The sequence below is a fragment of the Ambystoma mexicanum genome, chromosome 3q, assembly GCF_040938575.1.
Source record: "Ambystoma mexicanum isolate Mex_15411 chromosome 3q, UKY_AmexF1_1, whole genome shotgun sequence".
Classification (NCBI taxonomy): Eukaryota; Metazoa; Chordata; class Amphibia; order Caudata; family Ambystomatidae; genus Ambystoma; species Ambystoma mexicanum.
In genome coordinates, this window is record NC_090926.1 from 341,601,227 (window position 1) to 341,626,394 (window position 25,168).

A 25,168-nucleotide genomic window follows, 5' to 3' on the forward strand; every position below is an offset into this window, starting at 1 on the left:
GACTGGCCAGAACCCTTACTCTATGAAGATTATCTGTGTGATATGTCATAGTATCAATAGAAAGATTGTGATGTTGACTCGAGTTGGTCTTTGTGGGAATGTTTTCCGGGGGTTCCCCTGAAGCAGTAGCTGCTGAGCCCGGAAAGGAGAGATATGGCCTATGCTTGTGATATGTTGTGGAGCTTTGGCTCTATCAGTGTCCGTTTTCAACTTTATTCTCTTAAAGTGCTAATCTATTTTCTTCCCCAAGCAGGTCCTGTCCGTCGAACAGTGTGATGCTGGAAATAAAATGCTTTTGGAGGGACGGGGGCTCCTAGTCCTTATGCTACCACTTCTCAGTGTGTGTTTTCTCTATGTTTTCTGCCACTGAGGTCAAGCCTGGACCTCTGGCAGTGCAGCTCTTCATGTTTTCCTTTTGGTGAACACCACCCATGGGATACCCTTGTGCCCCTTATGTGTGTTTTTGGGCACATGTCTGTTGCCCACAGAACAGGGTATGGTCAGGTGGCAGCTACATGCTGACTTGGTAGTGGCTCTGAGTGTCCTCCATTTTTGGGATGCCCAGTCCCTGCCACAGGAATCAATGGATTCCTGAAGAAAGGCAAGATGGCCACTGTGGCTGTTGGATGGAAATACCATATATGGCTCTGGGGCTGCCTCCTGTCAGACTGACTGGAGTCTTCCCAGGGGTTGTGTGCTGTGGGTGCACCCTTGGGGTGGGACCTGTGGTAATGGAGTCTGAAGTGAACTCACCTGGTTTCTGTGTGTAACACAATGCCTGAGACAGCCCTGACTGAAACTGACATGAATGCAGAGTAGTGTGTTGAAAGACTGGGTGCTTACCCCAATCCACATTCTTTATTATGGGTGTCTGGGTGGAGTGAATGGCCCGAATGCATGTGAGCCTGATAGCCTGCCCGCACGAATGCCCTTCTGCATGATTGGTTGACTGAGCCCTGCTCAGCCTGAGTGAATGGGGACCAAATGTGTATAACATGTGACCGCTCACTCACCAATTTCTTTTGCAAGTTGAAGTCGAAGCTGAAGCAAGAGGAAACTGTTCCTTGTAGCCCAGCTGGAGGAGAAGTCTGCTGCTGCATTTTCTTTGTGTAATCCAAAAGCTGCTGTGTTCTTGCAAGGACTGATCCAGACAGGACCTGTTTAGGGGACCTATCCCCAAGCTACGAGGGACCATCATGCAACCTGCTTCTTTTCATTCGAAGTACCCTGGAAGCCAGTCCAGTGTGCCTGCCGTCCGGAGAAGGGGTATTTGTGAGCCCTTAAGAGGAGTGCCCAGACATCTCGATTTGAAGAAACCCATTGGTGTCACTGAGGGTCCGGAGAGGGGAAGAGGGGGTACCCTGGCTTAGTGCTGTGGGACACCCTGAGCTGCAAAAGTTCCAAACTGCCTAAGAATACTTAATGGGACATCCTTGCCATCATCACTGACCACGTTTCCCTGCCGGAGAAGGTCCAGGGTCGCTGAGTGCCGAGGACGGTCGTCCAGTGGGTTTACCGCCACCAGAATCCAACAAAGAAATTCTGAGGGTCCAGACTTGGTGAGGGTCCATGGTCCATGCCAGTGGTCGAGTCCAAGTCACCAGAAGCCGCCCAGAGGTCCGTGGTGCAGTTGCAGCACTGAAGAACCAAAAGTTGGAAAACCGTGATATTCGGAAACCCAACACCAAAAGTGACCTATGCACCCGTCGTGCCCAAAGTCATCGAAGGTCCTCAGGGGTCCTATTCTCATCTGCCAAGCCTTTAAGGAGCCCACAGCAAGTTTCATCTTCCCAGGACTTCTACAGTCAGAGAAATCGTCGACCAACGGAGAGCAACGCGAAGAGCAAAACTGCTGCACTTCAGAAAGACTTTGGTTGCACTTTTCTTCTTGAACTCAGCATCCCAGTGGCTCTTTCTTCCACGGGCGAGTTCATTCTCAAAGGGAAGCGTTGAGAGAAACTGAAAAACTCTGCCACTTCTCCTGCCAAGGCACCAAAGGTACTGTGACGAGGAGAAGCATCTTCTAGCCTCAGGAGTTGTCCAGGGGTCCCTGATCCGTCTTGGATCCTGTTCTCCTGTGGCCTATCATGTACTTTGGGGTGGTAGAACCTTTAAGGAGAAAGTAGAGTGTAATTTAAATTTTTTGTACTGGGCTGTAAAAGACAAGATACATTACTCCCTAAATTCTCCATTACAGGTTGCCCAGGTGGGGGGATCCTAACACCAGTGCCTTAAGTGGCACTACAAAATGAGCCGGGGCTCATCAAGGGGGCGTGGCCTAATGGCAGGGGTCCCGCTGGCCCGTTAGGCCACGCCCCCCTGACGAGCCTCGGCTCAATGGGCTACTGGCACCCCTGCCAGGCAGCCTTTTGTAGAGATCAGCACCCTCTCCCATTAGGGGAGAGGGTGCTGATCTCTGCATTTATTTTGTATAAGCTTGCCTTGCAGGGGACAGCGCCTCGCCCATTCAGCCTTAATGGTGGTGCTGCCCCTCGCCAGCTGGGGAGGGGCAGCGTCACCATTGAGGCTGAAAGGGTGAGGCCCCTGGAAGCAGAGACCTTTTTCCTAATGACTGAAACTCCTGCGAATCTGCAGGTGCTTCAGTATTTAGAAAGCAAGGCCTCTGCTTCCAGCGGTCTCATGTTTTCTCCATAATGGTGGCGCCAGCCCACGGGCATCTCTTGCTTAAAGGGATGCCTTGTAGGTGCGGCGCCACAATTATGGCTGAAAGGCATTTTTTTCTGAAGCCTGAAGCACCTACACACGAGCGAGAGCTTCAGGCTGTGGAAAAAAAAACCTTTTTGTGTAGTGGCCGGGGCTGCCAGGGGAGATTAGTGGGCCCCGGCAGGGCCCGGCCTCAAAACGAAACTTAAAGCCCTGCCTAACACAGAATTATTTATCTAGTCTAAAAAAAAGCATTCTGCCACTGTTCATAACTAACGTGGCTTTCTTCCGCAATCTATGCTGTTACACCTCATTTAAGAATTGACATGCCTATTTAAAACTGGCAGCAGTTAGTGCATTTATTACAGAATTTAAGTATTGTGTGGTACCACACAGACTGTATATATTTGCCATTATTTAAATAGAACTGCCTGACTACAAAGTGTTATTATTAATGTGTATATATTGGTAGCAACCATATTTTATAAAAAAAAGAAGCTGTTTTATCACCTAACATAGTGTGTGGACATTCCTTTGTGGGGGATTGGAGACTCACTGTACTTAAAAACTTGCCTGCATCACCTCCTGTGAGTTTAAGTCTTGGTTGCTCGTCCATTCTACCATATAGAGAACCTTCGCTGGAGTTGCTCTTTGACTTTGTCCCAACCATATAAAGGGCTGAAGTACAGAGACCCCCCCCTCCAGTCTTTACACTAACAGCAAGTCCAAAATCTAGGTCAGTACCTCTGGTTTGAAGTTTGTAGCTCTGGCCTGTTGTCCGAGTACCACTCCTTTGGCAAGCTGGCAAAACCTGAATTCATAGCATCATCCGGAGAATCAATTGCGTGGTCTAATGAGATTTTCCCTTCCTTTACAATGTCCATTGCATCATCCTGCATGTCAGTTACTCCACACATTTGTTGAGTTGATGGTGCATTTCCCTGTCATATCTGGCCACTATGTCCTTAGCATAAATGTTGCAGCACAGAAGTTATGGCCCATGGTCTCCTGCTTCCTGTTCTCCTTGCCTCGGTTAGCTGTCTGTTTATTTATTTTATTTATTTATTTGAGCATTTGTTAGGCACCTGTACAACAAAATAGTGTTTCAAGGCACCACAAGGCAAAATGCGGAAGCGAACAGGGGACGAGAAAATATAATAAAGACAAATTATACAATCGTGGTCCTACTAAGCCTTGTGGCATATGGGCGTTCTAGTGCTGTGAAGAGAAGTGCTGGAGGGAGGCGAAGGGGTGGGATGGAGCAAGGAATGGGCAAGTGCTGGTGAGCCCAGGAAGGAAGTGCTGAGGATGCCAGGGCAGGTACCGCTGGTTAAATGCAAGTCGGGCAATCCCACGGGTGTACAGCACAGCTGCCCAGGAGGGGGCCCACAAGGGCGGTGCTGGAGGGGAGGAGGGTGCTGGTGTTGACTGGGTAGGGGTCAGGCACTGGTGAGAATAGTAAGAGAGGAAGTCACAGGGGTCACAGGAGTGTAAGGAGGCCGATTCAGGAGAGTCGAAGTGGATGTTGGAGTCACCGAGGAGGGGGAGTTTGGAAGTAGAGGTCAGGAGGGAGGAGGTGTGGTCAGCCTATTTAGAGAGGAAGAGGGGATAGGGTCAGGGGGCCTGTAGATAGTAGCGAGGGTGAGTGAGAGAGTTGGAGACACCTCAAGCCTACAGACAAGGCATTCAAAAGAGGTGCAGGATTCAGTAGGTATGATAGAGGCACTCGGGGAAAATCAGGGCCACCCCACCTGGGTTTGGAGAGGAGTTGGTAGCCCTCAGGAAGGAGAGTGTCAAGAGCAGTGACAGAGCTGGCGTTGAACCATATCTCGGTAAGGGTGAGGATATCGAGGTCAAGGTCTTCAAGAAGGAGACAGATGTCAGAGGAGTGTTTGACAGCACGGCGTGTGTTAAAGGTAGCTAAGTGTAGCTGATTACCACCTTTAAAAATGTTCCCAGGAGGGGTAATCCCGTCAGTGGTTGTGGAAGGGTTACAGAGGAGGGAGTAGGAGTAGCAAGAGAGAGGAGGAAGTTGATGAGAGAGGGCAGGTGTCAATCAAGAAGGAGAAGAGTAGGTTGAGAACCTTGGGCCATGATAGTGCCATTGAGATAGATGTTGATGATGCACCTAGAGAATGATAAGAATGGCAAGAGTACTTCCCTCTAGTCCCACCATTAATGGGTGAAGAGGAAAAAGGGGAGAGAGTGGAGACCAAATGGGGAGTCCATAGGCCCGGGGAGGGGACAGAAATAAGGATGTCAGTAATAGTCTGCCGGGTAGTGGCATTGACATAGGTGTCAGCAATAGGTAGACCTGGTTTAGAGGGCAGGAGAGCTTTTTTAGCTTTTTTCTTCCAGACTTCGTGAGAGAGGTTGGATAGGCGATAGAGTAGCAGTTGGAATAGATAAGAGAGATAGACAGCGCAATGTGAGCAGAGGGGGAGAGAGTAAGGAGAGAGACAAACTGGAGTTCTACAGTGCAGGAATAGCTCATCAGGTGGCCTAGCAGGCAAACATGGGAAGATATGTACAGGGTAACAGGATTTTAAGTACCCAGACAGAGAGTACTAAAATGCACCAGAAAACAATGTATGTGCAGGTTTAAAGGCACAGCCAAATTCAACTTTCAAGCAGGGTACTAAAAAGCAGCAGAAAACAGTGTATGTGCATGTTTAACGCACAGCCAAATTCAGCTTTCCAGCAGGGTACTAGAAAAGTAGCATAAACATTTTATGTGCAGGTGTAAGACACAGCCAAGTTCAACTTTGGCAGAACACTTAAATGCACCAGAAACAATTTATGTGCAGGTTTAGAGGCACAGCACAAACTGTTGTGATGCCGCCTTGACAGAACAGCATCTCACTGCCACAGCAACTAAACATGTCTGGCTTGGAGTACCACAGGTGCATTAAGGGGCAGTTCCCAGGGCTTTATACTTCTATGCCTTGTCCGTGAAGGCCTTCGCTGACAGCAGGGCCTTAATCTCGTAGATGGTGTCTATGAAAGGTATGATGGAAACTGAACAGCACCGTGTGTCCCTTCATTTGTACAATATGAACTTCTCCTCAGATGTCACCAGCAGGTTAACCATCATGAACAGCTTATTGATCGATCCTGAAAAGGCCACAATCGTCAGGAGGAGACACCTTCACAGGCAAGCCGGGACATTTTCCTTTTCGGGCTACATAGTCGTCCCATCTGTCCTCTTCATCCGAGTCCTGGGGTATCTTGCCTTCCTCTTGATGATGTTGTGGCCGGTGACTCTCATCCTCCTCTGAACAGGGGTGTCTTCCAGTCCTTCCCTAGACTACCAGTCAGCATTCTCCTCCCCATAAGATCCTGGGACAGTGAACTGTATTGCTTGAAGAGGTAACATAGGGGCAGTCCCCAAGAAGGGTGGGCTGAGCCTCTGAATGGGTACGTGTAGAAGATATGGGAGCCTTATTTACAAGATGTAAGTGGGCAATCCTAGGGCAGCTCTGTTCTGAGCCAGCTGGTTACTGCATCAGCAATCTCTGAAATTCTACTACGATGGCCTGCAAAAAAATGTCTCCAGGAGAATTGGAATGGGTTTTATTTACCCCCTTGCTAAAGAGGATTAAGAATCCTCTCTAGTCTCCTGTTTGGCAGGAACAATATCCACCTCATCATCATCCTTGTGTCTTGAGAAGTCAGAGTTTTCCTGCAGCAACACATCAGGAAGATATGCAAACTCAATAGGTGTTAAAGGTACGATGTCCAGTGCTGGAAACGGTAACACTGTTGATGAGGCAGTCAGTGAAGCCATAGTTGACAAGGCCACAGTAGCCAAGCCCATAAACAGAATGTCCATTGACAGGGTGATGGCTGTCAACATGGAAGTCATCCTTGTGTATGAGATGGTCATGAACGGGAGGTTGGTCATCGATGGGAAGGTGGTGTTGTAGATACTTGGAGCTTTGTAGATCTTCGTGGATAAATTATATTTCTCCATGGACAGTGTTAGGCAGAATCCTGTGCAGTGCCCTTAGGGACCACTACAAACAATTGAGACTACAGGTGGCAATACAAGTTTTACCTTCGGTACAAGCCTGTACTACTATGTCCGAGGGGTAGCAGTGGCGGAGCAGCCAGGCTTATCTCAAGAGTATATGAGCAGTAGCAGAGATTACACAAAGGGACCACAATTACTGTGACTCAAGCAAACACTGACTCTAGGTTTCAGGTAAAAAATATAAGTACATTTATTTTGAAACCATTAGTTATAAACACAACACTTCTATTAAACTCAAATTAAAACCACAAGTTAAATATACTACAACTAACCAATTCACTTTGTACATTAAGTTTCAAGGTAAGTACCCTGTGTTGAATGAACCAGTGTTACGAACAAAACACGTTACCGCGAATATGATTGCAATCACTTTTTGACAGTTCGGCCTACTAAATAAACGCGTATCCGTGACATGAAATGCTACCGGGGCAAAAACACACTTAGCACCTGAGATACCCAGAGGGAGTTGGACGCAAAAATCACAGGCAATATTTTGGTTAGGCAGGCAGAATCAAGAAACACTCAGAGACAGGAGTTCAAAAGTCAAAGGGCCGGAGCCTGGGGCGAAAGACACCGGTGCCTTTTGCCAAAGATCACACAGTCAGACAGTTCACGATTCAACGTAGCCAAAAGTACTTCGATATTGTCAATGTTCGGAAGCAAATGTTATAAGAAGGAGGGAAGACAAGGGCAAGCCTTGGAAATGAAGAAAAGCGATTCACCCAGTTTCTTCAAGTAGAACACAGTACCTTGTTCCAATGGTGCAGCTGGTGCCCTGGCAGTTGTTCCTGTTGGTTTCCCTCAGACCCACGATTCCTGGAGCTTCATTGTGAAGGACGATATCTGAAGGGGGTCTGCACCACACAGGGATGAAGCCGGCAGCAGCGATGAGGAATAAAAGGCGCACTCCTTAAAAATAGGAGAAGCTCTTCAGGTGGCTATCCGGACCACTATAGGAGCGTGCAGTGATTTTGACCAAGGAAGAGGATCCTCAAGCTGTGGAAGATGAGCTGGTTATCCCCACCAAGCTCAAGGGAAGAAGACTCCAGACTGGATCTTCTCTGAGTCGTTGAAGGGAAGATAACTCAGGACTGCAGCAGGGCTTCACTGGGACAGGGTAGTTGCAGCAGTCGTCGTTCTCTCTGCTTCTCTTTGGTTCCTTGTAGTTCCTTGTAGTTCCAGTGGCGACTCCCTGACTTCTAGCCCCAGAGACCTGCTTTTTATGCGCAAAACCCCCATTCACACAGCCTGGCTGTCAGTCACCCAGCAGGGGGGTTGTCCACCCCTCCCTCACATTCCGCCCACCTAGACACCCAGGTGCCTTGAGAAGGGCTTCTGAGCACAAGCCCGCCAAAAGACAGTGAACAAAGAAGGTGAACCTAGTTTGCCACGCAAAGTAAAACACAAGAAGGACTTTAACAAAAAGAAATGGCGAATAAACCCAACTGGAGCCAAAAGAAAGACGATTTGGTCAAGCGGGTTTATGGTCGAGGCTAAGATAATAGCCAAGAACAGTACCACGTTTATCTAATATAATCGCAGTAGAAAAGTTAGGGTGGATACCACTGCCACCAGCCAAGTCTAAATGTTAAAAGAGCGAAACAATGCTCTAGGAGGTACAGATAAAAAGGGATATGAATTAACCCTTTCCAGTACTCCATGGAAGATGGGGTGTACTGGATCTGTGGTAGATTGACTAAGTAAAGTCAATGGTAACTTTACCCTTTTCTGGGGGATGGTAGTCACCTCAGAAATGGAGTCGAGGGAAGTCTCAAAGACAACCCTGTGCCACGGCACTGAAGGTGCTGTGTGACACACAAAAAGACGAGGGCTACTGAAGTGGTGTACTTCAGAGTCCACAATCACAAAAACAGGTAGAAACACATAGCAAAACACAGGTAAGAGTGGGGAACAAAAACTCTCACTCTTACCAAGTGGAAAAAATAAACTCCAGAAGTCCAGCAAAGCTGCTGGGGGACTCACTAGGTGAGGGAAATTAGCCATAGATGAGAATTCTCCCTAACACTTGCCCCCCCAGACTAAGGGACAGGAGGATTTCATCCACTCCTGGATGGACCTCATACCTCTAGACGGTTACAAACATCCTAGAGAGACCATCAGCATTTTGGTGGTGACTTCCTGCTCTGTGCTCAATGGACAAATCAAATCCTTGTAGGCAGATTGACCATCTGAGTAATTTTGGGTTTTCCCCTTTCATTTGCATCAGCCATCTCAAGGGGCGGTGGTCAGTCTGAATAGTGAAGGTAGATCCATACAAGTATGGTCTAAACCTCTTCAGTGCTCACACAATAGCAAAGCATTCTCTTTCTATTGTTGCCCACCTTGTCTCAGGATCCTTTAACTTCCTGCTGATGAAACAAATAGGGTGTTCCCTAACTTTCTCATTCAGTTGACTAAAGACTGCACCTATACCTAGATTAGAAACATCAGTTTGTACAATGAAGGGTTGGTGATAGTCAGGAGCTCTTAGGACTGTAGCTTGACAAAGGGCTTTCTTTAAACCTTCAAAGGCTTGATTGCACTCCTCATTCCACCTGACCTTTTAGGAAATTTGGGAGAGAAGATGAAATTCAAGGGAGAAGCTATGGTCCCATAGTTCTCTATGAAGTTCCTATAATACCCAGTGAGACCTAGGAAGGCTCTCACTTGGGTTTGAGTAGGAGGGGTGGCCCAGTTTTGTACAGCTTGTACATTGCTAGGCAATGGCCTTATTTCACCTCCTCCTACCTCATGTCCAAGGTAGACCACGTAACTCTGACCAATTTGACATTTGCTTGCCTTTATGTTCAGATGGGCCTGTTCAAGAGCCTGCAATACATAACCTAGGTGTTCAACATGTTCTTTCCATGTAGGGCTGAACACTGCAATGTCATCCAAGTATGCCATGCAGAAGTCCTCCATCCCATTCAGAACTTGATTGACGATCCTCTGAAATGTAGCAGGTGCATTCTTTAATCCAAAAGGCATTACCTTGAATTGGTAGAGGCCAGCTGGGGTGGAGAATGCAGTTTTCTCCTTAGCATGGTATGTCAGGGCTATTTGCCAATAGCCTGACGTTAGGTCAAATGTGCTGAGGTACTTGGCTGAACCAAGTTTGTCACCCAGCTCATCTGTCCTAGGCAAAGGATGGGCATCAGTCATGGTGACTGCATTTAGAGCTCTATAGTCCATGCAGAATCTTAACTCCTTGGATCCTGCCTTTGGTACAAGCAGAACTGGGCTACACCATGGGCTAATAGAGGGTTCTATTACCCCGAGTTCAAGCATCTTGTTGACCTCATTCCTTATGTGGGATTTGACATTGTCTGACATTCTGTTGGCCCTGCTTTTGACAGGCAAACACTCACCAGTGTGTATGTCATGCTGGCCCCAAGGGGTCAAGCCTGATGAAAGTGAGAACAGGGAGGCAAACTGATTTAACAGTAACTTGCACTCATCCCGTTGGTCAGATGTGAGACTGGAAGAGAGATTAACTCCTTCCACTTGCTCATCTAAAGGTAAGCCTCTGAGGAGGTCAGACAGAGGTTCACTCTCCTCCTCCTCCTGAGCTGAAGCTAGAAGCAAAGCTCCTATGTCAGGTCTGGAGACATAAGCCTTTAAACGGTTGGTTTGAAAGACTCTGGGAGCCTCCTTAGGATTGCCTGACTCCACCAGATAGTTTACCTCTCCAAGTTTCCCCACAACCTTGAAGGGTCCTATCCATTTGTCCTGCAAGGCCCTCTGCCTTGTGGGGACCATAACAAGAACAAGTTGGTCTTGAGTAAACTCAACCATGTTAGCCTTCTGGTCATGCCAATGTTTGACCAGAGCTTGACCAGCCCTCAAGTTATCACTTGCCTCTGCCATCATGTGTGACATTCTCCTCCGGAGACCTATCACATAGTCAGTCACTCTGACTGGCTTGGGGGAAGGCGCACTCTCCAACCCCTCCTTAATCAGGGCCAATGGACCTCTGACTGGATGGCCATAGAGAAGTTAGAAGGGACTGAATCCTACTTCCTCCTGAGGGACTTCTCTATATGCAAAGAGAAGGCATGGCATTAGAAGGTCCCACTTTCTTCGAAGGGGTTCTTCTAAAGCACCTATCATGCTCTTCATAGTTCTGTTAAACCCCTCTACCAGTCCATTGGTTTGGGGGTGGTAGGCAGTTGAGAACTTCTAGGTGGCTCCACAGGTTTTCCACATGGTTTGCATGTAGTGGGACATAAAATTTGATCCCCTGTCAGATATCACCTACTTAGGAAAACCTACAAAAATACCAAGTAGGGCCTTAGCCACAGCCGGAGCCGGAGCCGTAACAGTCCTCATAGGTATGGCTTCAGGAAATCTAGTGGCATGGTGCACTACAACCAGGATAAACCTGTTGCCTGAAGTTGTGGGAGGGTCAAGAGGACCAACAATGTCAATCCCAACCCTCTCAAAAGGAATTCCCACCACTGGGAGAGGCACTAAGGGTGCCACATTCTTGGATCCACTCTTGCCAGAGGTTTGGCAAGTGTAGCAGCTTCTGCAGAATTTGTCTACTTCTGTACCCATCTTAGGCCATGTAGAAGTGCAGAGATAGCCTTTCTTTGGTCTTCTTAAAACTTAAGTGACCAGCCAAAGGTACCTCATGGGCTAACTGCAGAAACTGGAGTCAGTTCACTAGAGGTACTACACATCTTTTATAGCCTCCAGGGGATGACTCAGTTGGTTCACTGTAGAAGAGGCCATCTTCCCAGTGCAACCTATACTCTATACTTCCTAGGCTCAGTCCCATTGAGCTGAGAAGCTGCCTGTTGGCGAAGACCTTCCAAGGTAGGACACTCTCTTTGTCCCTTACTGAAATCTTCTCTGTTGGGTCCACCTTCTGCCAGTAAAGACTGCAGCTCAGGTTGGTCAACAGGGTCAAGATCTCCTACCAAGTTAAGGTCCTCTTCTAGATCTGATTCCTCAGTATCTAGTTTGACCATACAGGGTTGAACCTCACACTCAGCCTCCGCTGGTGTGGGAGTCACAGGTGTGACTTTGGACAGTTCCAGAGATGTCCTTCTGAGCACAGGAGTGCTTGCTGTTTCCCTTCTGGCAGACTTAGGTTTCCCCTTTGTCTTTTCTTGCCCTGCAATGGCAGTAAGTCCTGTGGACTTGGGGTTATAGCTTCCTCTATCATGTCCCCAGGAGAGCCTCTTAAGGTTCTCTTCCTTGCAGACCTTGTGAGCTCCTGCTTCCTTCTGGTGGGGGGAATGGGGGTGCTGGACACAACTCCAAGAGTTGTAAGGTCATTACCCAACAGGACCCTCCCAGGTACGTTATTCTGCACACTTACAGGTATTCTGACAGTCATGTAATTACACTGGATGAGAGCTGGTAACTGGGGAACCATTTGCACAGGGCCTCCAGCTAACTTGGGTAAGTGTTTGGGTGCCTTAGCAACATCCTCCACTTTGAAAAAACATTCATCAACCACAGTTATGCTGGCTCCAGTGTCTCTGATGGCAGGGGGCTCCTGACCATTCACAAGAACACTATCTTTATAATAGTCTTTATTATTATCTGGGATTGAGTTGTAGACATCTAAGTTCTGTTGTTCCCAAAGACCCAAGGACACTAAAGAAACACTAGCTGAGACTCTCATGGGCTCATCAGCTAGTAGCTGAAAGTTTCCACTGGTCATAGGTACTTCATCCACCCGGGAGAAGGCTAAGGAGACATTGTTGATCCCTGAACGGTTGCCCTTACACTTGGGATCTCCTTTCACATGGCCAGGCAACCCACAAACAAAGCATTTCCAAATGCTCTCTGGAATGGGGGTTTGCCCTGGTCTCCATCTGGTGTGGAACCAGGTGGTACACTAGCCTGATTCGGTTTACCTTGTGGTTTACCCTGGTTATGTTTGGGGCCCTCTTTTGGATTGGAATTATTGGAACTCTCTTTGTTGTCTTTCTTTGGCTGCTTCCCCTCATCATTCTTCTGAGTAGCCCCATAATTCTTGTGAGTGGCCCTGTTGGCAACCCACAAGTCAGCAGCCTTAGCTAGCTTCTTAGGATCTATCTCCTTTGAATCAGCCAAGTGCTGTCTAAACTCAGGAGAGCAGACATCAAAAATAGACTCCAGCATTACAAGATTCCTCAAACCTTCATAAGTGTTCACTTTGTAACCCTTAACCCAACCATCTAATTTTTTCAAACATTCACACACCCAGGTAGCCCAAGGGGTACCATCATGCTTTTTGAGGGTTCTAAACCTCTTAAGATACTGGGAAGGGGTCTTCCCAAACCTAGCTATTAATGCTAGTTTCACACACTCATAATCCTGTTTATCCACCTCCCCCAATTCCATTACAGCATCACTTGCAACAGGGGGGAGCCTAGACAAAAGCCAAGGAATCAACTGATTCCCTGAGATACCTTGAATCCCATGATTGTACTCAAACATTGCTAACCAATCCAAAATATCAGGTTTAGTCTCATACATACCAATAATTTCCTTTGGCATACAGGGTCTCTTAGGGCTGGAAGACCTAGAAGACTCTGGGAGAGAAGCATTTTCTAGAGACAGTTTCTTCATTTCTAGTTCATGATTCAGCTCCATTTCTCGAGCCTTAACTCTTGATGTTTCATGGCAGTTTGTGCATCAATACGTTTCACTTCCAATTCAAGTCTCATTTTCTCAAGTGCAATACATTCAGGAGTAAGTGTAGTACCTGTGGGGGTCCCTGTGGACAGAGGTTGTGCATTCTGAGCAGGCAAAGGAGTTGCAGGGTTTCCTAGCAAGGACTCATCTACTTCTTCACAATTAACACACTCAGAATCAGAAACATCAAAATCCACATTTGCTGGAGTGGTAGGTCCTTCTGACCCACTCTCCAGACTTTTTCCCATTAACTTTGCAACCAGTTCAGATTTCTTTCCTTTACCAGAGATATTCTTATCCCTACACGTGGTTCTCAGAACCTCAGCAGTATAGAGTAAAAGACTCTCTTTAGTGTAGTTTCCCATATTTGACATGATTTCTTAGTTAAATAGAATTAGTGGTGTTAGCCTTGTGGTTAGTTGAACCCAAGCAATAGCAGCACTCTAAGTGTAATCACTCTACTTCCAAATCCTCACCGCTGTACACCAGTGTTAGGCAGAATCCTGTGCAATTCCCTTATGGATCACTACACACAATTAAGACTACAGGTGGCAATACAAGTTTTACCTTTGGTACAAGCCTGTACTACTATGTCAGAGTGGTAGCAGTGGAGGAGCAGCCAGGCTTATCTCAAGAGTATATGAGCAGTAGCAGAGATTATACAAAGGGACCACAATTACTGTGACTCAAGCAAACACTGACTCAAGGTTTCAGGTAAAAAAATATAAGTACATTTATTTTTAAACCATTCGTTATAAACACAACACTTCTATTAAACTCAAATAAAAACCACAAGGTAAATATACTACAACTAACCAATTCACTTTGTACAGTAAGTCTCAAGGTAAGTACCCTGTGTTGAATGAACCGGTGTTATGAACAAAACACGTTACCGCGAATACGATTGCGATCACTTTTTGACAGTTCGGTCTACTAAATAAACGCGTATCTGTGACATGAAATGCTACCGGGGCAAAAACACACTTAGCACCTGAGATACCCAGAGGGAGAGGCAAAAATCACAGGCAATATTTTGGTTAGGCAGGCAGAATCAAGAAACACTCAGAGACAGGAGTTCAAAAGTCAAAGGGCTGAAGCCAGAGTCGAAAAACACCGGGGCCTGTTGCCGAAGATCATACAGTCAGACAGTTCACGATTCAACGCAGCCAAAAGTACTTCGATATTGTCAATGTTCGGAAGCAAAAGTTATAAGAAGGAGGGAAGACAAGGGCAAGCCTTGGAAATTAAGAAAAGGGATTCACCCAGTTTCCTCAAGTAGAACACAGTACCTTGTTCCAATGGTGCAGCTGGTGCCCTGGCAGTTGTTCCTGTTGGTTTCCCGCAGACCCGCGATTCCTGTAGCTTCATTGTGAAGGAGGACGTCTGAAGGGTGTCTGCACCACACAGGGATGAAGCCGGCAGCAGCGACGAGGAATAAAAGGTGCGCTCCTTAAAAACAGGAGAGGCTCTTCAGGTGGCTATCCGGACCACTACAGCAGCGTGCTGCGATTTTGACCAAGGAAGAGGATCCTCTGGCTGTGGAAGTGTGCTGGTTATCCCCACGAAGCTCAAGGGAAGAAGACTCCGGACTGGATTTTCTCTGAGTCTTTGAAGGGAAGATAGCTCAGGACTGCAGCAGGGCTTCACCGGGACGGGGTAGTTGAAGCAGTCGTCATTCTCTCCGCTTCTCTTCGGTTCCTTGTAGTTCCAGTGGCGACTCTCTGACTTCTAGCCCAAGAGACCTGACTTTTATGCGCAAAACCCCCATTCACACAGCCTGGCTGTCAATCACCCAGCAGGGGGGTTGTCCAGCCCAGACAACCACCTCAGCCAATCATGGCAAAGTGCGACTTGGGTTTCCTAGGATACCCTGTGCAGGGGGTGACTACACCTCTCCCTCATATTCAGCCCACCTAGACACCCAGGCGCCTTGAGGAGGGCTTCTGAGCAGAAGCCCGCCAAAAGACAGTGAACAAAAAAGGCGAACATAGTTTGCTGCGCAAAGTAAAACACAAGAAGGACTTTCACAAAAAGAAATGGCGAATACACCCAACCAGAGCCAAAAGAAAGACGATTTGGTCAAGCGGGTTTATGTTCGAGGCTAATATAATAGCCAAGAACAGTGCCATGTTTATCTAATATAATCACGGTAGAAAAGTTGGGGTAGATACCACTGCCACCAGCCAAGTCTAAATGTTAAAAGTGTGAAACAATGCTCTAGGAGGTACAGATAAAAAGGGATACGAATGAACCCTTTCCAGTACTCCATCGAAGATGGGGTGTACTGGATCTGTGGTAGATTGACTAAGTAAAGTTAATGGTAACTTTACCCTTTTCTGGGGGACGGTAGTCGCCTCAGAAATGGAGTCGAGGGAAGTCTCCAAGAAAACCCTGTGCCATGGCACTGAAGGTGCTGTGTGACACAAAAAAAGACGAGGGCTACTGAAGTGGTCTACTTCAGAGTCCACAATCACAAAAACAGGTAGAAACACATAGCAAAACACAGGTAAGAGTGGGGAAAAAACTCTCACTCTTACCAAGTGGAAAAAATAAACTCCAGAAGTCAAGCAAAGCTGCTGGGGGACTCATTAGGTGAGGGAAATTAGCCATAGATGAGAATTCTCCCTAACAGACAGTGACTGGTTGGAGACAAGGATGGGTGCTTTGCTGTTTAAAGGCAAGGTAACACTTGTGGGGGAGGGGGGGTTCTTCAACGATTCCACCATTGATAGAGATGGTTGAGTTTCCACATCCGCAGAAATATGCTGCCTAGATTTAGGTTTTGAGGCTCTCTCTCTTTTGGAGCTGCTTGAAAAGACCAGTTTGGACCCACTGTCCTCAAGGCCCTTAGAGGAATGGAACCACCCTACCGAAGGAGATTAAAACCCTTAAAGATCTTGCATACCTCAAATGTGTGATTTGGATGAGACAGTATATATGCGGTTTGTGTGTCTCTGATAAGGGCCTTTTTCTTCCCACACTTGTGAAAGTCTTTGAAAAAAACCTTCTTCCTCCAGGGTGCTTCACCGCTCCTACTATCCTCTGAGGCAGACATTGCAGAATGTGTGAGGGATGCGGCTGGAGTTACGAAGATTGAAAATTACCACAAAGCTAAACTCTCCAAAGAGAACAGCTCTAGGTGTGCAGCAGCCCGAAAGAGCAATTTAAAAAGAATTGTCCTTACAATATGGAAAAACAAATAACATTATTCAAAAAAGCTTACAGAGCTGCAGAGGACTCCCTGGCGCAAGTTGTGCCGTGAAGAATCTGAAGATGGCTTCACTGGAAGGACCCTAAGCCCGATCTCTGGATTGGTTATTAGGATAAGTTCCAAAATAAGGGGGTAGAGGCTGTAAATTAAAAGCATATGTTATGCGTGTCAAATATTTATGTACAGTGCTGTCACAGTTAAGTGTACAGAGGATTCCCAGCTCGACTACAGGAATTATTCAAGCATGTGAATCTATGAAAGATCCAAGGCTGGAGAATTAGGCGTTTCCGCATTGCTTGTGTCTCACAAGGAAATTCTAGTGTTTTGCAGAGACTCTACCAACTGCCCATGGAAACTATTCTCAAACTGGAAGCAGGCCACAGAGGGCCTCGTTTGTGTGTGCAGCTGTGGAAAGGCAGCGATTCCCTGAACCAGATGTTTGCACCTTTAGTGTTTTGTGCATTGCAAATTGTTATGCATTGTGAGCAATGTGCTCTAAGGCCCTAGGGGCAGAAGTCTGCTGTGCTCACCAGATTAACATCCCTACTTTAGCAACCGTGCACAATGAGTCACACATGCTAATGCAGCCTCGTGCATATTATTGAGATGGGCTTAAGTGTGTCTCATTACATATGGCACGATTTGTGCAAGTGCAGTGAAAGGTTTTGTCCAGTCGCAGCGCAACGCTAAACTGCGCGTTTATACGTTTTTGCTGCACCTCGCCTGTATTACACATCTATCACCTGCTCTCTTTGCTTGACATCCAAGGTATCTGTAATTCGAGTGATAAAATCAATGAAAAATATTGTCGCCTATAAAGATTCAATGAACTGTTCTCGTACACCACCATATGTAAGGTAGTACAGGGCGAACCACTGCTCTATATAATAGCCTTCAGCGGTAATACTTCCGGCCTTCACCTTATACCAGATTGCAGGACTGCAAACATTGCTCAAATTTGTAGGAAAGGCCCATCAAAGAATGTTCTGCTCATATTACTTGGAGACCAGAAGGAAAGTTGATCGTCGTTTTGTCAGACAAGATTGTCCAAGATGTGTAAATCAGACGTTTAGCTCATTCTGCACTAGATAATTCCACAGATGAGAAGTGAGAGAAATTTGGATCTAGTGAGTACCAGTTAAGAGAAGAAAAGGCAGTAGCGAGCATAGTACAGAGCGCCAGGTGGCACCAGGACGCGTTCTTACTAGTTGTGTTGCCTCGTTTCTTCCAGGCTCAGGAAATGCACACGGTTCTTTATGGTTTTGTTTCTGAGAATTGTCACGGATCGGCAGACTCAGAGCAAAGATATAGGATTCAAAGGGTTTTATTACAAAGAGGCCCCATGGTGCTTTTTTCAACAAAAAAACTCAGGGTTTTCAGGATTGTGTTCCTCAGTCCTTCCCCCTCTCTCTTAGACTAGACTCTAACTTCTTTTCATATCAAAAGTCACTCAAAGACTTTGGGGGTTTGATTGCACCACACTTCTTTCTTGGTCTGCTCTGATGTCTTCCGTAGCTTTGTAGAATGTATTTATTTTTATTTATTGGGTATTTATAATGCGCGTATACACAATGTGTGATAAGGCGCAACAAGACAGGGGTTGGGGGAACAGGGTTGACAAGACAACAAGACAAAAAACGGTCCTACTAGGCCTTGTGACAGTCGGATGGTGCATGTGCAGTAACAAGAAGTGCAGCGAGAGCGGCTGGGCGGGGTGAGGGATTTGTGCCAGTCAGGGCGGAAGGGCCTGTGGATTAAGCGAGTGCCAGTGACGCCAGGTGGACAGAGCCAGGGGAATGGAGAGAATGCAGGGGTAGGGTTTGGGTCTATATGACCTAAAACATTTGACCTAATCACATTTGATTGAATTTATTTGACCTTTTTTTCAGTTTAAAATGCAGGGGGAGACCCCAGCAACCCTCCCCCACTTCGACTCAACCAAATCTATACCCAGGGGAAGAGGGTCCCATGCTAAATTCGAAGAACGGGCTGGAAGGGCACAAGGGGTGCAGGCACAGCAAGGCTAGTGCAGGGGGAAGGGGCCCGGAAGGGCAAGTGCAAGTTGGAGATGGGAGGGGTTCATGGGAGACCAAATGCAGGGGTAGATTGGTCGAGGAGGGCCCGGTGTCCTGTAAGAATCTGAAGGAACCAGGCAACCAGTCAAGAGGCAGAGGAGGCGGTGAAGGAAGGGGGAAGAGAAAAGGAGGATCTTGAGAAGCTTCTGGAACTTAAGGAGATCCAGCTCAAATCTGAGAGGAGAAGGGAGGCCATTCCAGAGCGAGGCACCTGAAGAGGAGATAGAGATCTATCCCCTATATATGCTTGGAAAAGCGTCTGATTTGCAGAGTTGGAACTAGATGACCGAAGGACTCTAGCAGGTAGGTATTTAGTGAGAGAGAGTTGGATGTAGCAGGGTCCTAGGCCCCAGAAAGCCTTGTGGATGATGCAGAGGGCCTTGAACTTGATCCTTGCAGCAACCGGGAGCCAGTGAAGAGTGTTTAGGGCTGGAGAGATGCGGTCCCTGGGCTTGAGGACAAGTACAAGTCTTGCAGTCCTATTCTGGATTAGTTGAAGGGGGCGAAGGGAGGAGTTAGGCAGATTGAGGAAGAGGAGCTGTTGCAGTAGTCCAGCCTGGAGAGTACCAGAGCTCTGGAGACATTGAGTTTCTGGGGGAATATGATGAAAGGGAGAAGGCCTCTGAGGAGGTGCAGCTGAAAGTGGGCCTTCTTGGCAAGGTCTGTGATGTGAGGCGAGAAGGAAAGAGGAGTCAAAGATGACACAAGAGTTTTAAGCCTCAGAGGAGGGTGAGGGGAGGAGGCCCATGGAGGGCAGCCAGAGCGTAGGACGGAGGAGGAAGCTGGGGTCCCAATGAGAAGGATCTCAGTCTTAATGGCATTAAGGCAGAGATCGTTAGTGCACCATGCCTGAATAGCAGACAGACAGTCAGGAATGAGAGAGTAAAAGGAGGAGGCAGAGGAGGGAAGCTTGAAGGAGAGCGGAGTGTCATCTGCATAACACTGGAAGTTAGGAGAGAAGGCAGAGATCAAATAGACTAGATGGGCAAGGTAGATGTTGAAAAGTCAAGGTGAGGGGATAGAGCCCAGAGGGACACCACAGGTGGTGAGTGAGAATGAGGAGAGAAAAGGCCCCAGTTGAACCTGGGAAGGCCGGTCAGAGGGTAAGGAGGTCAACCAGTACAGTGCCAGGTTTGTGATGCCAAGGGTATCACGGAGCCGGTTGATAAGGGTGACATGATTGACCATATCAAAGGCAGAGGAAAGGTCAAGCAGGATGAGAGCTGAAGGAGAGTTGGAATCGAGATTAGAGAGCAAGTTTCTGTGCTTCTGGCAGCTCTGAAGTCAGACTGGTGATCGTGAAGACAACCAACAGATCCAGTGTGGTAGATAAACTGGGAGATGGCCAGCTTCTCCAAGAGGTTGCCCAGGGGTTTGCCCAGGAAGGGTGTAATGGAAATAGGGCGGTAGTTAGTCAGGCAGAAGGATCAGCAGAAGGCTTTTTGAGTAGAGGGTGCACAAGCAAGTGCTTTAGTAGTAGCGGGAAGGATCCAGTGGCAAAGGAGTAACCCCTGCAAGCACCCTTTACAAATCTTTCAGATTAGGAAGGGAAGACAAAAGAAGGCACCTTGCTCCTAATACCCTGGGACTGGTTCCCTCAGCAACGATCGCTCCAAGGAAGTGACCCCCTGGCTGTTACTGCATCTCTGAAATGCCTCAATGTTGGTTTGGGAATCTTCAATGCTGTCCAGGCTGCAGTAAAGGGAACCAACGGAGTCATCTCCAACGTTGACAATTGACCACCTCAGCATCTCATAATGGTTCTCGATGCAGATGTACTGCATCTGAGATCCGCCAGGTCTTCTAGCATCCCCAACTCAACACCACTGTCTGCTCACCAGCTTTTACACGCTCCAAGCTGTTGCAGTACCCAAAGCTGTGTTAAATCAGCTAAGCATGTTCATCACCAGCCAGTCTCTGCTACTCCGCACCCGAGGTCTCTGAATCTTGCAGTGTCACCAACCTGACAATGCCTACTGTCCCCAACATCTTTAACCTGCAAGCCATCGCCCTGCTGAACAGCACCACTTTTTGGAACCCGTGGTCACAACTCCTGGAGTTGATCCCAGTGCCAAGACTCCCAGTTCAACAGTGAAAACCCTGGTTCAATGCCGCTGAGCCCCATAGACACCATCGGGTATTTGAAGTTGTCATGTCCCCCTGGTCCACCTTAAAGCCCCCTTCTCTACCTTTTAATAGACATTCATGAATTTGACACTTTGCTGCGGAAATCTCTGTCTGAGCACCCCGGTCTTTAAACCCAGAGTGCAGTTTATTTTAACACTTGCTTTCTCTGTGTTTTCTCTTACAAAGGTGGGCCAGTATGTTTATTAGTCGTGTGCATTTTTGCTAGTTTAATTAGAGATCCTATTTTTAGTAGAACCTTGTTTGGGCATTCCTTTAATTTGGTACCACAGTACTATTGCTGTTTGTGTTGCATGTGTACCAGCTCACACCCCTCCTGAAGAGTATAGACCGCTCTCACCTCACGTTGCCAAAAGAGAGGAAGGGGGTATGCCAGGCGGGCTGTGCCTGTTACACCTTTATGATTCAGATCACTCCTGCTTTGAAAATAGTTTGGGACAGAGCGGGCGCTTTAGCCAATACTCATCACTGTACTTCTGCAGAGCAGTAGTCCTTCCGACACAGCTCTACTGGCCTTGGTGATTTCAAAGGAATGTGCCATCTTGGATTCAGATTCTGCGCTGTAGTACTTGCTGCCATTCAACAGCAATAGGTCGCCCTCCCATGGTGCACTGGGTAAATCGTGGCTTCACAATGGCCAGCAAACAGAGCCTGTGATGTGGAGTGCGAACAAAAGCTGCAGAAATGTGCCTTTGATGAAACCTGTCCTCCATTTTAGTACTGTGAGCTACTCATACACCTGCAGTAGCGGGTCCACGACCCACCGCAGCCACCACATTAGTTCTCATCGTCCAGTGTGTCTTTCTTCACAGTGTGGTACAGGATGCCAGGGTTGGCAGGGTGACTCGACAGGGTTGACATGCAGGCGGCCTGCACTTTGAAAATTTGAATCGCACGGCATGGCAGACTTCGCCCCTTACATCCTTCAGAGGTTGAAAAATAAAGTGCCACTCAAAATGGGGCAGGAACACCTGCATGAAGTGATACGTAAGAACACAACGTTATCATCTCTTTAGGCAAGCTTAAAGAACTTCCTGTGTAGCAAAACATGCAGCTATAGCCGCTGATTGTGGAAATGTCGGCCATCTTTGCAAAGCATAATATTTGTAATGAGCACAAATCTTCCTAAAATAAATGCAATGGGTGGCATACCGTCGATCCTAGCGAGCAATGAAAGAAGTTAGCTTGCATGAACGTTTGGGGAAATCAATGAGGGTGTGTTAAAGATGGAGGTGGATCTGACCTCTGCTTCCCAGCCGCCTACGGAACGGCAAACATGACTAATATCTGAGGCGCTTTTTTTTTTAATGAGCATCAGGATAATTGGATGGCAGTATTGCCCTTGGAGAAGAGCTCTTGTAATAATGCAAATAATTCATCAGTGAGAGGATCTCTCTGAAGCACATCACCCAGGCGCGTGCCCACGTCGATTCCTGCTCTGCGCCTGCAACCAGTGCTATGAAGATGCTTTTTCAACAGTTTAACCTCACTGTGGAAGAACATTCGTAGAACTGAATGAACTACAAAAGATCCAAAGAAAAATGCTCTAGGTTTCCAACTTGAAGATAGAGTAAGGCTCATTGCACAAAAAGGGGTGCAATAACGGGTCCCCCAAAAAAATTACAACCCTGATTTGATAGTCCTTTTAAAATCCTGAAACTGGTCGTTCCTGTGGTGATGTGTTTAGAAATTCTTGCAACTTTCCATTTATTGCTGCTGAAGTACTCCAGATCTAGTTTTAACCATGTGACGGTGGAGGGGGGAGTTCCGGCAGGTGCAGTGAAGTTTGACAGGCACCATTCATCGACACTGGACCTCAGTTTAGCAAAGATTGGTTATATTTAACCAATGGAAAAGGGTACGGCTGAGTTAGTAGAAGTAGTGCATGCAAAAAAAGATATCAAGACCATTCACAAGGGTAGACGAGGCCACACAGCCACTTGGCTCAGGATTCAGGAAAGACTACTGTAGAGAAGGAGCCAAGTAGCCCCACCTCAACCATTTTGCCTATATGTTGGGAACCAGAGTGTGAGACACGTGCAGTAATGGTGAAAATACAGATACCAAGGAGAATCATGGAAGCAAGGTTCCCATTGAGAAATCCATACCTGCATACGAGACAGTATAATGGCCATTTGAATGAAATCCCAGAAGAAGCAGAACAAATGTCTGGAAGAGCAGAATGGTGACGTCACACGAAGCCAGACTGAGGTACATAGAAGAGAAGCAGAGAAAAGAGAATGCAGATATTCTATAAGGCATCAAGAAAGTATCAAAGATAAGTGACATCTTGGGCTCAAGCTGAAGAGGCTTATGCTACAGAAACAATGAAGATATCAAGTCATTTAGAACGTGTACATATGCAAAGAAACGCAAGCAGACAAAGTATTCTTAAGGCTAGCTATATAGTGAATAGATTGCGGCATGCGCCAATTTATACATATATAGGGCAAGTAAAGAATGGATGATCCGACAACGTGTTATAGCAGAGCTGGACTAGAAAAGGAAGGCCTTTCCAGTGTGTCACAGTTGAAAAAGCAATTGAATTACAGGAGTGAATCTCAGAAGGGCGAGGCTGGATGAGCCCCAAAAAGCCAAGGACATATTGTAGTGGGATGGGAAGACATTAGTTGCAATCGTATGAAAGAACGAAACTCCTGTTCAGAAGACCTGGACAAAAACAAGGAAGACGTCAGAGGTGTATTAAAAAATAGTATTTTAAGTCACGTGGAAGGATGAAGTTGGACAAACATGACAAACCACACCTACGCAGGGAGGCAAAGCATGCCTCCCCTCCCCTGAATTCTCCAGAGCAAGGAACATTTCCAAAGCCGAGTTTAAAGCCTTAATTGACGTGCAGACCACTGAGGAGGTGATAGATGATATGCTAATTGGTAGCAAGCTATGGTTATGACCAGCTCACCAGGACCTGGAAGTCCAGCCTGCATACTGCTAACATAGGTGAGAAAGTACTGACGATGTAAGAGTGCCAACCAATGGTAGGGGGCTGCGTAATTAAGGACCCTATAGTTTTTGTAACCAATGGGACATTGTGTATTTAGTGACGTTCATAGTGACCTGTTTGAGGGGAGGGCTTAGTTGCCCCACCTGATGCTAAGGAGCAATCACTTTCTTAGACTAGTATAGAACGTACACTTAGATGTTCCTTAAGACCCAATCATTTTCTCCAATAGGTTTTTTGTAGTTTGCCACGTAGGATGACGTTAGCAAATACGTAGGTCAACGTCATGAATGACAAGTTTTTACTATAAGTATGATGTTTTTTATGAAAATCGTTGAGACCCTGCTGTGAGACGTCCGTTGATTTCCGTTGTACTCCCTGTTTTAGATAATTGACACTAAAACAGTCAACCTTTTTGCCAGCTACCTGAGTCGTTTCAATTATTGATGTTTGAGTAACTTCTGCATCCCCATTCATGTCATAGTATTGCTTAAAGGGCTGGGTCGGAAGTCCTGGTTCACAACAAAAAGACTATAAACCCAGTTAAAGGCCTCTGCTTTGCGACTCCTGTAGGGCACCAGAGAGAGGAGTTGTGTTTAGACCTCATGCTTACTCATGAGAAGCATTTTGATAGCAGTTAAGGTACAAAAAAAGTGCAATGTCCATGGCTGTGAGAAAGGGGATAGGTTGTGCGTTCCCTTGTGTAGGAGAAAAAAATGCTCATTGTAGACTGCCAAACATCACACACTACTCCAGGATAGGCTGCCACAAGATAGTGATTGCTTCTTTGCCTTGGTTCTGAGCATGTGTGATGGGGAATTGCCTGTTCAGAGGATTGAAGGTCATTGCTCATGCGTATTGTCCAGTGTCACAGACCACAAGAATCAAATAGCTCAAAGAAAAAGATTGTATTCAGTTCAAAGCACTTGGAGTTGGAGTGTGGCTGCAGGTCACAACAAAATCAGAACGGGGCGAGGGTCATCTTGAAAAACAGTACAGTAAGAGAAAGTCCAAAGACCAAATGCCCTGGGCCACAACCGTGGTCGCCAGAAGAGAACACAAAATTGCTCAGTTTTCTTAGGGCTTCAGGACCCATGACCCTTCTGGAAGTTACTAGTCAAAGTTTGACCTCTCCAGAGGATTTCTGGCCTAGGTGGCTTTTTAGGCTCCAATAATCTGTTGTCATGCCCACCCTGAGCAAAGGACGGCTTGCAGAGTTTCTCCTGCGTTGGTTGATCTAGGGCCTCCTACAGGCTCAGGCTTCACAGCAAGGCCTCTGGGTGCCCTCCACCTTATCCCACCATGATTTATTTGGGTCTATGTGTTGCCTCTCTCACCTGAACCGCAGTCTCCTAGATCAGTATCTACACACTGCTTCCCTGGTCTCTCTTGTGGTGTTGAATACTGGGTAAGACCGCAATCGGGTCCACAATTAATTACAAAGA